General features: G+C 44.9%; 1 protein-coding gene across 2 annotated transcripts in view; it reads left to right on the top strand.

The window, feature by feature from the left end:
* The first annotated feature begins 2355 nt into the window (after positions 1-2355).
* Positions 2356-14224, top strand: part of SMAD7 (SMAD family member 7) — a 70508-nt gene continuing 58639 nt past the window's right edge. The window contains exon 1 of one of the 2 annotated variants that reach the window (XM_069104427.1): positions 2356-2439. The gene's annotated coding sequence lies outside the window, so the exon portion shown is untranslated. The remainder of the gene's footprint in view (positions 2440-14224) is intronic. The other variant, XM_069104433.1, reaches the window with a different exon arrangement.

The following is a 14224-nucleotide window of genomic DNA, read 5'->3' on the forward strand; positions in this document are numbered from 1 at the left end:
CCCTGGGTGCAGTTCAGCGGGCGCCCCCACCGCGAGGACGGGGTGCGGGCGAGGGCTCTCTGCCCAGCCCGCTCCGCTCCCACGCTCCTTCCCCCCTGCCGCGCGCCCTGGCCAGGCTCGCCCGCAGCCCGCGCGGGACGCCTGCACCTGCGGCCCCCTCCTTTGTCCCTCCCGTGCCCCGCAGCCACGCTTCCCCGGCCGCCGCGAGCTCTGCGGCGGCTGAGTAATGGCAGCCAAGCCGCCGCCGCCGAGACCCGGGGCCCGTGAAGCTGCCGCCGCCACGGAGCTGAGTCACAGACAGACTGCCGCCGGGGATGTGGCTTGGGACTGCGCGCGCGCACCCACGCACGCACACGGACCCCGAGCCCAGGGAAGGGTTCGGGGCTGCGCTGTCTGCCTCCCCCTCCCCCCCTCCCCCCCGCTGCGGTGCAGCCCCGGTGCGGGTTTCTGGATACTTTGTAGAACAGAGACCGCAGTCAGCTCCTGCCGATGGTCTCGCCTCTCCCGCGCCCGCTACCCTCCCTCCTTCCTCCGCCGGCCTTTCTTCCCGGCCCAGCCCTGCCATCCCCCTCCGCCGCCCCGGCCGGCTTTTCCAACCTCTCCCCCCGGGAGCTAACTTTAATGTTTTGGTTTGTGTCTGAATTCCGAAATCCATATATGCCCATCCCAAATGGCCTCTTCCAATACCCCCTGGGTAGTGGGGACGGGGGAGGGGCGGAGGGTAGAGTGGTTCTAAAGAGCCACCGGGAGATGGCAAAGGATATCCCATCCCTAGGGCTTAAGTCTACCCCTGTAATCAGACTGGCTGGTGCCACCTGGTGTGTTGGGAGCCAGGGTCACCCAGAGGAGACTGGAGTAGAAGAAAGGGAAGGCTCTTTGAGCACCCCCTCGGGAAGGGAAGTGAGCTGTCAAGACTTCACCCTGGTGTAGACAGAAGGCTGGGTCCCTGTGGCCAAGGGTGCCCGGGGGTGGCCGGCAGTGGTGCTGTCAGCAGTCTTCGCAGCATGGAAGAACTAGCACTTAGGAACTTAAAAATAGTCCTGCCGTGTGGAGAACACTGGGACCTTTAACTCGAATCCTCATAGCACCAGGGGAGCCTAGTCTGAGCTGGTCTAGACCAAGTTCAGAGTAATGTCAAACATACTTATTAAGAAACTATTACTTCTCTGGAACTGGTTTACTGAAAATTCCCCTTTTCTTTTCTTGGATAATGGCGATGGTGGTCCAATGGAAATCCTGAAAATAACCCTTAATAAAGATAAGCCTTCTCTTTTGGGACGTATCCGAGTCTAGGAGTTGAGTACTGGATTCGAGTCCTGACATGAAGCAACTGTTCTAGCCTGGGTCAGCTGCTAAACTTCTTTGGGCTGGCAGCATGATTCATGAGAAACCAGACACATGTACAGAAAGTAAACAGGTACTCCGAAGCTACGCTTGGAGACGGGGACACTTTTAAGAGCCCATCAGTGAGTTTATGCCTCGGTCCTCCCCCCCACTCCCCTTTAAGTTCTGATGGATACAAAAGGGAAATACTTTGCAGAAGACATAGAACATTAAAAGCTGTTTGCTTTTCTAAATTTTATGGTATACTTGGTAAGAAAGCACAGGCGCTGTATTTATGACTTGTATGAGGTCATGATAACCTTCACATTCTGTTCAGTTCCATCAATAATTTCTATAACACCTATCAACTCTGGGAAAAGCCCTCTCGTTTCCCAAATCATGTTATGAACTCCAGATCTTCCTACTAAATAAGGCTTATTGAAACGATCCCCAAATGGAAGAGGAACTGCGAAATATTTTTTTTTTAATAGAGGGAGAGAAGAATGAAGACCAACAGGTGATGTCAACTAAGTATGTCATAAGTGTGGGGTGCCATAAAGGTTTTATTGCCCTGTCTCAGGGAGGGCCTGCCTGTCTAACTCACCTGCATGGCTCCACTGTGGGTGAGTAATGTGGACATCCCCAGTAAGTGCCAGAAAATAAACTTTTTACGGCATCCTCAGGAGCTCTTCTCCTCCTGTTCTCCCCCTCCCTAAGCACCCCCTTCCCCATGAGGCATGAGAGAACAGCCCAGGAGTGTAGGCCAAAGCTCTAGGCATTGCCCCAAACCTGGTCTGTGGTGGTTTTTCTGCAGAGGTAATGGGAATGAGCGTTTCTGTCATGGGTGGTGAAGGAATAAGTTTGACTGAGTAAGGTAGGGGGAAGGGGAGAGGCGGAGATGGCTGAGACAAATGAAAGAGGCTATTAGAGCTAAACTTTGAAAGAAGTCAAGGGAACAATTTATTTAAAAGGTTTTAATTGGTCCTGTTCTGGAAAACTCACTCCTCCTTTGCTAAAATCCCTGTGCTTTCCAGGCTAGCTCAGACCTGCATTACAGGATTACCTGAACCTGCCTCACTGTTTTTTTTTTTAAACTCCTCTTTGAACACTGTAAGAGTGAGTATATGTCTTTCTCACACCCTTCACCTTGTTCTCATTCTTAGCATGTGAGTCTTGTGTGTGTGTGTGTGTGTAGCTTTGTACCTCTACCTATTGATCTAATTCTCTCTTTCTTTATCTGTATTCTCTACCAGATAAATCAGATGACTGACCTTAGGCCTTGCCTGTTGGCTTTCCCAGCCCCACTGACTGATTCACTGACTCATTTGGGGCGGGTCTGCAGTACAACCAAAGCCTCAAATGGAACAGGCACAAACTTAGAATCATTTGGGGGTGGAGAGGGTGTGAGGACATAGCTCCTCTCAGCTAAAAACCAAAAGGCTGCCATGTACCTTTCCAGGCCCTGCTTCCTTCCATTAGCTCTGCAGATCAGTCAGCCTGGACTTTATGTTGCTTCTCATAGACAATATTCATGTACAGTCTTCTCCCTGAGTCTTTGCCCAAGCTGTGCAGGAATGTGCCCTTCTCACCCTGTTTCCTTTAAAAGTTCAGTTCATACACCTGCATAAGTTTTTTTTTTCTTCTGATCTCTTCATCTATGTGTTCCGCAACCCCCAAATGACTTTTTATTTTGTGTATATTTTCTCCATAGTGTAGTTATATGTGTGGATTATCTCTGCTAATAGACTGTAGGCTCTCTGAGTGTAGGAACTGTTTTGGTTTTGGCCTGTATTTCCAGTTTCAGGCAGGTAGTGGGTGATTAATAAATGCTTGCTGTCAACTGGGTTATTCGATGACAAGTGCTTTGCAAATGTCTCCTCAGCATTAGATGAGGCCTGGGGGGGTTGCCCAGATTGTGTCTTGGTGGGAAAACGTAAGTCAAATTCTGGGCCATCCCTTCATCAGTCTTAGCTCCATGAACCTGTAGAAATTTAGAGCTGCAAAGGCCCTAAAGAGACAGGAAAGAAGGAATGGGGAGTAAGGGATACGGCATAAGGATTTAGAACAAGTTGATTGGAATTACAATTATATGGTTTTCTATCACTTCATTACCTTTCTCAAAGTGAATTGAAGCACTACAAATTAGAAATAACTCGCGATGAGCTTACATTAAAAAAAAATTATAGCAAATATTATAGCCAGAGAAGACCTTAAAAAACAAGTCCAACTTCATCACTTGCAGGTGGGGAAACAGACAAAAAGATGAAATAAATGGCCCACCATCACATACTTAGAGAAAAAACTAAGACATGACGCCCAGTTCTGCTGCCTCTCAGTTCAGTGTTTCTTCTACTATGCCAGGCTGCTCTTCAATTTCTTTTAGGTCCAGATCTGTTATTTCTTGGTATAGATAACTCCAAGGAAGGAAATGTTTCTACTAGGGCAGATCCATAACTTTTTGCATCTCAGAGTCTTACAAAATTACCTGTACCACTGAAAAGTGAAATGACCCGCCTAAAGTCTCAAAACCAGCAATAGTCTACTGTTTGCTTTCCCTGCCTCAAGTCTCCCCCCATTCTAATTCATCCTCCACTTAGCTGTCAAAGCACAGGTCTTAACATATCCCTCCTTTATTGAGTAAACTCCAGCGGTTTGAGAAGGAAGGGTGAACAACAATTACTTCCAGGATCAAATGTAAAATTCTCTCTTTGGAATTTAAAGCCCTTCACAACCTGGCCTTTTGCCTTTCCAGTCTTTCCCCTGCTTTATTTTCTCCAGTGACACTGCCCTCCTTGTTCCTGGCATAAGACGGCCTGTCACCTGACTCTGACTTTTTACTGACTGTAAACCATGCCTGGAATGCTTTCCCTCCTCACCTGTGCATCCGGATGCCCTGGCCTCCTTTCGGATTTAGCTCACATCTCACCTTCTGGAGGAGGTCTTTCCTGCTCCTTTATTCCTTCACGCCAGCTTGTGTCTATTCTCCAAGATTACCTTCTGTTGGCGCTGTACTTACCTTGTACGTAGGTAAAGATGTCGGCAGCTCGTCTCGCCCGTTATATTGGGAGTTCCTTGAGATCAGCAACCATGTTTTTCCTTTCTTTGAATCCCAGTGCTTGTCATGCTGGCTGTTACAAATTAAGTTCTTAATAAATGTTTGTTGACTGACATGGTGACTGAACCCAAGTTGTTCTGACTCTAAGGCGGATTTTCTTTTGACTAGGTCATGCTGCTTTTTAATATACCAGTAAAAATCATTTTACCTTCCAAGAGACTTCAATGAAGAAACTTTCGGTTCAGTCATCCTGTATGATCCTTAGACAATCCATTTAGCAGTCAGTACCTCAGTTTATCTCATTGAAAGAGACTTAGAGGGTTATTGGCTGGTAATATTCGTGTCTGTAAAGAAGCTGTAAAAGGCACAGCCCCATCATTACTACAGAGATCCAGTTTGTCAGAATCCAGGGGTATTCCTTTCTGTGTGCCCTCAAGCCCATACTTAAAAAATACACGATTTTATCAGTGTAGGTATGTCTCATACTGCAACCCCTTCATGAATTGTTGTGGCTGAAAAGTCCAATGCACTGGTGACAAATTACTTTGAATTGGGCTAGCCTGGTCTTCAGGACACAGAAACAGAGAGCATCACTGGGACTCACTGGAAACTTTTCCTGCTTGGTAGAACCATGCCTGGACTCAGCTAGGAAAATTCTCTGAGCCTCAGTTTCATCATTTGTTAAAAAAAAGGGGGGGGGTGTTGGAGATGGTGTCTGAGTTCCCTTCCAGCATCAAATCTACAATCCCATGATGCCTGTGATGTCCATATCCCTGATGAGTCACTAAAAGAGAACTTGTAGCTCAAGGACTTAGCATAGTACCTGGAGCATAGTAAGTGTTATTGAAAGCTTGTTGGCCAACATATAGATGTATGTGTGTGTACATCTACATATATGTCCATGTAGATTGTGTATATGTGTGTAGATGTACATGCATATCCATACACACACACACACACACCCATATCTCTCTCAGCATGGATAGAGAGTCAGGAAGACTTGTATTCAGGTCCCACCTCCTGACACATACTGGCTGTGTAACATTGAACATATTTCCTGGCTTCTCCACACTCCCCTGGCAACTGTCCAAGACCATAAGTTGCAGAATTGTAGTTATTTGCTGATCTACATGAGAGGGAGTTCTTTTCACAGACGAAATCACAGATCTGGACCTATTACATATAATTCACATGTGTATATATAATATGTGTATGTTTATGTATGTAAACACATTCATGTGTACACATCATGAAAACGATCCACAAAGATGGACATCAGAGCACCCACATTGATGAAACCATAAATCTCGTGAAGAGCTTAGTAGGTGTGCCTGTGCAGATATCTAATCGTGGGGTGTAATGAAAATAGGACTGGACTAGGTAGGGGCCAGTCAAGGGCAAAAGGCAAGGCTCCTTCTAGGTCTAGAATTTTATGATTCTATGAATCATGTCTATCCTTAAAGGCCCAGCTCAAATGCTGAGCCCTCAGTGACTCTTCACTGGGCACAACCATCCCCCTCACACTTTGCACAACACTTTCTTTGGAATCTCTCTATTCATGTAATGTTGTGTGTTATGGCCATGTATGAGAAGCAGCAGTGGCCTCAAAGAAGCCTACGAGACCTGGGTTCAAGTCTTGTCACTGGCTGAGTGACTTTGAGCAAATGATTTAATCTCTCAGTACTATAGGACACTCTTTAAGATTAGAAACTGCAGAGAAGAGGCAACCTTCTTAGCACAATGCCTGCTATACTGAACTTGATAAATGTGTAATCAGTACTAGTTAACTGACACCCAGAATTGGTAGATTACCTAGAAGTTCCCTATTACAATGAAATGACAGGTCCAGTCCCCGATTCCTATCCCTATCACTACGTACCTATGTCTCATTCCCTCTTGGACACTGCCCTTCCATGATCAAATGAGCCAAGGGATGTATTCCCTCAGTATTGGGATTTTTTTAGATCATAGCACAGTGCTTTATGCACAGTTGGACTGCTTAAGGTATGTTTTTAATCAAATTAAACCATTCTATAAATGTCAGATGGCATTATTATTGTCTTATCCTTACCTTTTCCAGTGGGGTTCAGAGCAGATAGCGAGCTCCGCGGTAAATGACCTAGTTCAGAAAATCAGAGGCTCTCCCTGATTATTCTTGTTACAAAAAGATAAAGGGAATCTTGAATCTTTCTGAAATTTAGACTATGTCTGGTATCTAAACTTATACCATTGGACACGAGTGGAGACACACACACTTCAGAGGTTTCTATGATTCACACTTTCTTGACTTGATTATGATTTGCATCAAATATTATAAAGTCTGATCCAGAGGTGCCTGGACTGATCCCTTTCTGAGATAGAATAGCTTCTTTGTGGGTCAGAGAAGAGGACAATTTCATCTGGTTTCTGTATTTTGGGGAAACACTTGTCGTGTATAAATAGCACTTTGTATTTTTCAAAAGGCTCTAATATCCTTCTCTTCTTCCCATTTTACTAATGAAGAAGCTGAGACCTAGGGAGATGCTCCAAAATCATGCAATTACTTCATGAAAGAGTCAGTTCTGGAAACCAGGTCTTCTGATTCCTAGATCTGTGCTCTTTATAGAAAAGACCTACTTCCCATTTGGGAAATGTTGTTTTTTTTTTAGATCTCCTTGTGTCTGTTAGACAAAGTATGCCAGTGCAGACAACAATTCAGCAAGCATTTCTTCAGGGTTTACTATGTATTGGGCACTGTGCTGAGCAGGACCTTCACTTTCTAAGCTCACATTCTAATAGAGACAATAAAATAAAATGAAATAGCTAAACACTTAGAAAATATAAATCGGGTAGAGAGAAGGCACCAGCAGCAGGGGTGGTGAAGAAGGGGAGGCCTCTTGCAGAAAAGGGTTGATATAAGCAGAGTTTTGAAGTGGCCAAGGAAGGAGGTAGAGGGAGATCATTCTAAGCATGGGGGATTGTCAACACAAAGTCATGGAGATGGGGAATAATGAGTGAGAAAATGAGGAAACAGAAAGTGGACTAGAATTAAGGATGTAGGCTAGAGAGCCCAGGAGATGCTGAGTTTGAGAGATGAATGAACCTCTTTGTGATATTTTTTTCCCATGCATTTTACACACTGATTCCTGGGCAGGCAGTGGGGACACTAAATTAACAGTTGCAGGCTGGCAGAAATGTCCACTTTTGTTGTAATTCAGTTATTTCAGTCGTGTCAGACTCTTTCTTGACCCCATTTGGGGTTTTCTTGGCAAAGATACTGGAATGGTTTGCTATTTCCTTCTCCAGCTCATTTTACAGATAAGCAAACTGAGGTAAACAGTTACGTGATTTTCCCAGGGTCACATAGTGTCTAAAGCCGGATTTGAACTTAGGTCTTCCTTACTCTAGGCCAGATACTCTATCTACTGGGCCACCTAGCTGCACATGTCAATTTTAATTCAATTCAATTCAGTTCAACAAACATTTAAACCTATAATGTGCAAGAAATTGTGTCAGGTGCTAACGATACAAAAAGAAACAGTTCTAACCTCAAGGAAGTTATGTCTCCTGGGGTCTGTGGTGGGGTGAAATAAATAACCCAACAAGTGTGATGTAGGCAGAGTAAAAGGAGGCAAAAAGAAATTAGAAAAAAAAATTACGTTGAGGAGGGAAAGAGCATCAGCATCTTGGATAAGGCTTCACTTGGGTGGTACCTGAACTGGGCCATGAAGGAAAGTCAAGATTTATAAGTGAGAGGGCCAGACTGGGGGAAAGCTCACGTGAATGCCTTGATGTCACCGGCATTTTGTTGTTGTTACTGCTGTTCAGGGAAAAGCTAGTTGTCTCTTTTGGCTGAAATGTAGTGTCTATGAAAAGAAGTTTATTTGGAGTTAGAAGAAACCAAACTCTGCCATTTACTACCTGTGTGACCTTGGTTTCCTTTACTAAAACCTCTCAGAGCTTCTATTTCCCCACCTGTCATCACTCACCTCCATGAACCTTGTGGTCCAATACCATTTGCCTACTTTCTGGTTCTTCCGCAGGATACTCCATGCCACTTACTAGTTGTTTAACTTGGAGTCATAGAATGTGAGACTTGGACCTTGAAGACCATCTAGTCCAGGGGTGGCGAACCTGTGGCCTGGAGGTCACATGTGGCCCTCTAGGTCCTCAAGTGCAGCACTTTGACTGAATCCAAACTTCACAGAACAAGTAAGTTTGGATTCAAAGGGCCACACTTGTGACCTGAAGGCTGCAGGTTTCACACCTGAGGAAACTGAGACCCAAAGAAGTTTTGAGATTTGTCCAAGGTCAAACCCTAAGTTAGTGGAGAGTTAAGGACCAGAATCCACAGTTCCAGATTCTTACTAGAGCCCTGGCCTCTGGATTTGCAAAGCTGGGACCCATTCTTTTCAAAGTGCTTTCCCAAACGTCTTCTTCAAAGCCTTCCAACAGTTTAGGGAAGTAAACATGTAGGTACTATTATGCACATTTGAACCAAAGGAAACTGAGGGAGAGAATGAGGAGGTTGGACCAGGAGGTCTCCAAGGTCCCTTCCTCAAGTCTGTGATCCTTTGAAATTATGAGCAATGAGAAATAAAGATGAAAAGGCAGATTGGAGCCAGCCTGTGAATGGAACCGAGAGGACTTAGTGTCAGGCTGGCACTTGCAGTTGCAGAAAAGGACTAATTAAAGAGAAGGCAAAGAGAATGGACATAGTGTTTCCCCTTAATGGAGCCCAGACTGTTTAGTTTGCATTTTTGCATCCCTCGCCCTGGAACACAGGTCCTGATACATCATAGACAAGTCAAAGTCTAGTCAATAAGCATTTACTAAAGACCTCTTCTGTGCCAGATGCTGTGCTTAGGTCCTGGGGAGGCATAGAGAGGCAAAAGACAGTCCTTGCTCTCAAAGGACTTCACAGTCTAGGGGGAGAGACAACGTGTAAACAGCTACATACAAATAAGATATATACAGGATGAATTCGAGATAGTCTCAGTGGGAAGGCCCTAACCTTACTGCGGGATTGGGAAAAACTTCTTGTTGATGATGGGATTTTAGCTGAGACTTGAATGAAGCTAGGAGTTAGAGAGAGGAGAGAGAACATTTTAGGGAAAATATTCTGAGTTGGGAGACTCAGTATTGTAGGAAGAGCAAGGATGTCAGTGTCTTTGTATCTAGTAGAGGGAAGTAATGTGTCAGAAGATGGGAAAAGTAGGAAGGGGCCAGGTTATAAAGGTCTGAAGGTGTGGAGGAAGTGGACGAACCAATCAACAAGCCAAATGAAGATTTTATATTTGATCCCTAATATAATGGGGAGCCACTGGGGTTAATTGAATAGAGGGGCATCGTGGTGAGATGTGCACTACAGGAAAATGACTTTGGTCGCTGAGTTGAAGATGGACTGGAGTGGGGAGAAGATTTGAGGTAGGGATTACTGCAGTAGTCCAGGCATGAGGTGATGAGAGCCTGGCCCAGAATGCTGACAGCGTCAGAGGACAGAAGAGGGCACATACAAGAGATGTTGTGTGGGGAAGGTAAGGTCAACAGGCTGTGGCAACCGATTGGATATGGGAGGAGGAGAGGAAGGTGTGAGAGAGTGGAGATTTGAGAATAATAAGTAAATTGTGAACCTGGCTGACTGGGAGGATGGTGGTGCCCTCAATACTAATTTAGGGAATTTAGGAAGAAGGGAGTGTTTGGTTTGGGGTTGGGAGAAATGAGTTCAGTTTGGGACATGTGGAGTTTAAAATGTCTACAGGATAGCCACTTCAGGAGGTCTAATAGGCACTGGGAGATATGAGAGTAGGGGAGAGAGATTAGAGTTGGATAAGTAGATCTGAGAATCTTCTTCGTATGTACTCAGTGAATCCTTGCTGATTGAATAACTCTTGACTCTAAAGATGAGGAAATGAGACTTCTGACCCACCATCCATATACATGTAGGGCATGGGAGGGCCAGGATCTGTCTGTGACTGTGGAATAGAACAAGTCTCACTGGGAGGTGGTGTGGATAGGACAGAGAGCTGGCCTTGTAGACAGATGACCTAGATTCAAATTCCACCTTTGCTATTCACTAGTTATGTGACCTTGGGCTGGAAATGACTTCACATCACCTCCATTCACTTATATGTAAAATGAAAGTATTGGACCTTTCAGATGTGGATTCTGTGGAATTTGTGGATCTCAAACTGCTGACTTTGCCCTCTGAGCCACATAGTGCCAGCAGAAATGACCCGAAATGAGATCCCTCTTGCCTACTTCTAAGAATTAAGACTATTCACAGTCTGTGAGCTCTGTCTTTCCACTGGACTCCCAGCTTCTACACTTCCTTAGCTACGTGACCTCAGGCAGAGCAAGACTTCCATTACTGACCCTCACAGGGTTGTTGTGAGAAGAGCACAAAATAACTTCCATTTAAATGGCTCTTAAAGTCCCAAAGTGACACTGTCTCATGACAACCCTGTAAAGGATTGCAAATATTACTATCCCCACTTTACAGATGAAGGACCTGAGGCTGGAAGAAGTTAGGGGACCAGTCCAGTGCGACATAGCTAGTCAATATTTGTAGTGGGAACTAGAGTCTTCCAGCTCCAAATCTGAGGCTCTTTTCAGGTAAGGCCTAGAGGCATGGAATTAGGAAAAGGCAAGGCAGTACTAGGAGAGCTTTGTAACAATAACAGTCAAAGTGGGGGAAGATAAAGGCTTGGGTGGGGAAGGATTTCAGCCAGGTGGAGCCAAGGTAGTGGCAGTCTGGGGCAGAGCTACAAAGGTAAAGATAGGCAAATTTGCAGACAACTGGAGATAAGGGAGGACGAGTGATGTGCCAAGCCTGAAGTCTGGCAGGGTTACAGAGAGCTAAAGAAAGCTGGAGTCTTGGTTGAGGGGAGGAAGAGAGGAGAGGAGATTGGTATCAACCCCAGCCTCTAGGCTCCAAGTATCTTTTTTGAATAAGGACCTTTTACATGCAAAAGTAAATATGTGCATTCTAAATAGTGGCTCCTTCTATCGCCTCCTGTTTTCGGTGGAAAGCCCCAATGGAGGAAGTTATTTAGATTTGTTCTATATCCTTGCATGTACTGTACTTGGTACTAAGTAGTTTTTCTTGATTTTTATAATAAGGCTGTGAGTCTTTTTGAGGAATTTTGAACAAATGTGACTGGTTTCAAACCTTCGCAACCTTCCTCAAGAAGAGAAAGGGAAATAGTCGGAGTGTAAATCATAAAATGTCAAAGGTAGAAGGCAGCTTAGAGTGTATCTCATTCACTTTAACTTGATGTATGGGGACACTGAAGTCCAGAGAGGGGAAGAAAACAGCCAGGAAGTAAGGAACAGGATCAGGATTAAACCTAACCCTTCGGACTCTAAGACACACATATGAGCATCATGCAGTATCCCTTCCCACTTAAATCGTACAGTCCCGCTCGATTATTTTCCAGGTGAGAATCTGGAATTGTGTGTTCTAGTCCTTGACTCTCTCACAAACTCCCGGTTGGACTTCGGACAAATCCTAAAACCTCTTTGGGTCTCAGTTTCCTCGGATGGTCTTTAAAGTCTCACATTCTGTGCCTCCAGGTTAAATGGCTGGTAAGTGGCCTAGCCTAGATGCTTAGACTGGAACCCAGGCCTCTGGATTTGCAAGGCTAGGGCCCATTCTTTTTAAAGTGCTTTCCCAGACATTCTCGGAGAGCCACCCAACAGGTTAGGGAAGTAAACAAGCCGAAGTTATTATTCACGGTTGACCCAAAGGAAATTGATGCTCTGAGAGATTGTGGATAAGATGGGGAGGAGGAGGAATGGAAGGTGGAGGATTGGAGGATGGGAATAGAAGAATTAAGACTATTCACAGTCTGTGAGCTCTGTCTTTCCACTGGACTCCCAGCTTCTACACTTCCTTAGCTACGTGACCTCAGGCAGAGCAAGACTTCCATTACTGACCCTCACAGGGTTGTTGTGAGAAGAGCACTTTGTACCTCTTAAAATGTGATGCAGTGAAGAACCATTAGGCTATTAGGACGTTTAGAAATGACTAAGAGCTCATGAGTTACCTGGAACAATCATGAAGCCTTTTGCTTAAACATTTTGGCCAGGCCTCTTCGGAATCTGGTGGCTTCCTGGACTCAATGCGGATGATTTGTTCAGAGGTAGCCTTGTAGACACAATAATCATCTGCTTCCCTGAGAATGACTTATTAACCGCACTCCAGTCAGCCAGTAAGTATTTATTAAGTGTTTCATCAGTTCCAGGAACTATGCTAAGTAAGCACGGAGGGTACAAAGAAAGGCAAAAACATAGCTTCTGCCCTCGAGAAGTTGTTCTGGGGACCACAACTCACAACATGTAGATATGTAAATAACTAGGTAAGATGTGCACTTAATGGCAATTTCAAAGGGGGAACAGGTAAGACCCCTTACAGAAGATGAGATTTGAGCTTAGTTGTGAAGGAAGCCAGGGAAATGAAAAGCCACAAGTGAGGAGGGAGAACATTCTAGGTATGGGATGCAGTCAGTGCAAAAATATCAAGACAGAAGATGAAGTATCCAGTAGGAGAATCAGAAAGTAGGTAAGTGTAACTGGACCACAAAGTCCATGTAGGCGAGAAAAATAAAAGAAGACTGGAAAAGGAGCAAAGGCCAGGTCATGAAGAGATTTGAAATGCCAAACAGAGGACTTTGTAAGTGGTTCTAGGGGTGATAGGGAGCCACAGACTTCTTTACTGGATAGATAGGAAATAAGCATTTATTGAGCCTTTAATACGTTTCAAACATTGTGCCAAGTACTAGAGATATAAATACAAGCAAAAAGAAAGACATTCCCTGCCCTCGAGGAATTTATTATCTTATGAGGGAAGACAACAAGGAAAGGGGGGGCAGGGAGATGGAAGATGAAGCCCCGAGGGGAATGAAGGCTGACTAGCCTAGGTCCCTTGACAAAATGGAGGTCAGAGGAAGAACTAACCAATGGGAGAATCTGGCAGGTCTTTCAGGAGAATATTCCAAGGTGAGAGGGTCACGGTCATATTCAGATATGTGTCTTAGGAAAATCACTTTGGCCCTTCAGTTCCTTTGGAACATGAATTGTACCCTGTACAAACTTTGGTGATGGGGAGGCAATTAGAAGGCTTTTGCAACTGTTTAGGCAAGAGATTATGAAGGCCTGAACTAGGGTTCTATCTGTGTAAGTGGGAAAAAGTAGACATGGAAGAGTTGTTCTGAAGATAGAAACAAAGATTTGACAACAAATTGGATAGAAGAGCTTAGTGAGATGAAGAGTCCAGGATCTCTGTTTTCATTCTGTGTATTGTTGTGATAGTAATGGCAATTAAAGATTCCCCTGTATTGGCTTGGTTTTCAAACTGATTGTGTTAAAACCCAGAGCTTGTTAATCCCACCTGTGGGATGGACTTTTTGATGTGAAAAGAAAGTCCTGAACTGGGAGGAGCTGGTGACGTAGATTTGGAGAGACAAGAGAGAGGCGGAAGATCTTTTTGGAAGCAGCACCTCGTGGAGAGAGAGAGACTAAGAGAATTGCTGGTGGCCGCTTTGAATTGCCCTGGACTTTTGAGACCTGCCCCCTGAGCTGCCAAGGACTGAGGAGACAAGGCTTAGCAAAGCCACAAGATACATTGCCAGTCCCTTCATGAATTTATCCTCTGTCTGTAGAACAGTCCTAGAACCCCTGAACACATTAGCAAAGCCCTCTCCCAGGATTTCTGTAAACATACAACAAGAAAATCCTTCTTCAGGGCTTCTGAACCAACAGAAAGGCTCCCAGACCCCTGCAACAACAGCACTGTCCTTCACCAGTGGACAGTATTCACTCTGTCTGCAGGACAGTCTCCAGACCCCTGCAACAACAGCACTGTCC

The sequence above is a fragment of the Petaurus breviceps genome, unplaced genomic scaffold, assembly GCF_028583685.1.
Source record: "Petaurus breviceps papuanus isolate PSGF00001 unplaced genomic scaffold, PetGlider_PUasm1.0 131, whole genome shotgun sequence".
Taxonomy (NCBI): Eukaryota; Metazoa; Chordata; class Mammalia; order Diprotodontia; family Petauridae; genus Petaurus; species Petaurus breviceps.